The 541-nt window shown below is 41.2% G+C and overlaps 1 protein-coding gene and 1 long non-coding RNA gene across 4 annotated transcripts in view; both read left to right on the top strand.

The window, feature by feature from the left end:
* plxna3 (plexin A3) overlaps positions 1 to 541 on the top strand; it is a gene marked incomplete at both ends in the record, with an annotated part of 6,639 nt that overhangs the window by 922 nt on the left and 5,176 nt on the right.
* LOC106532792 (uncharacterized) overlaps positions 1 to 541 on the top strand; it is a 5,051-nt gene that overhangs the window by 768 nt on the left and 3,742 nt on the right. The gene's annotated exons all lie outside the window — the stretch shown is intronic.

Here is a 541-nt window from a genome sequence, read left to right on the forward strand (position 1 = left end):
CTCTCTCTCTCTTTATTCCCCTCTTTCACATGCTCTCTCTCTCTCTCTCTCTCTCTCTCTCTCTCTCTCTCCTCTGGTGGTGTTGTTTCTGGGTCAGGTGGGGGAGGGGATGCTGGAGATTTGGGGGAATCTTATTTTAGTCGCTCCACATTTTTACACCGTTGGTCTCTTCATCAGCTCTCCATTGTATTTACCATCCTCCTCTTCCTCCTCTTCATCCTTGTGGTTCTTCCTCTCCGGTGAATCTAATCCTGTTACTGACGCTGGTGTCTGTAAAATGTTGTGTTTTAATAAGAAGTGAGACTTGCTCACTGCTGTGCAGCAACTGTTACAGCTTCATGTTTCCAGAGGAAGTTGTTGATGAAGATGAAGATCTGTTTGATCTTCAGATTGATTGTGATTGAACAGATTAAAGTGTGGTTAAAATGGAGTGATTACATGGTGTAAATCTGGGACATGAAACTGTAACAAGCTTTACTTAAAAAAAACTGTAAATTTCCTCTGAAAATTTCTGCTGTCAACAGATTACATCAAACATTAT

Source organism: Austrofundulus limnaeus, unplaced genomic scaffold, assembly GCF_001266775.1.
Source record: "Austrofundulus limnaeus strain Quisiro unplaced genomic scaffold, Austrofundulus_limnaeus-1.0 Scaffold831, whole genome shotgun sequence".
NCBI lineage: Eukaryota > Metazoa > Chordata > Actinopteri > Cyprinodontiformes > Rivulidae > Austrofundulus > Austrofundulus limnaeus.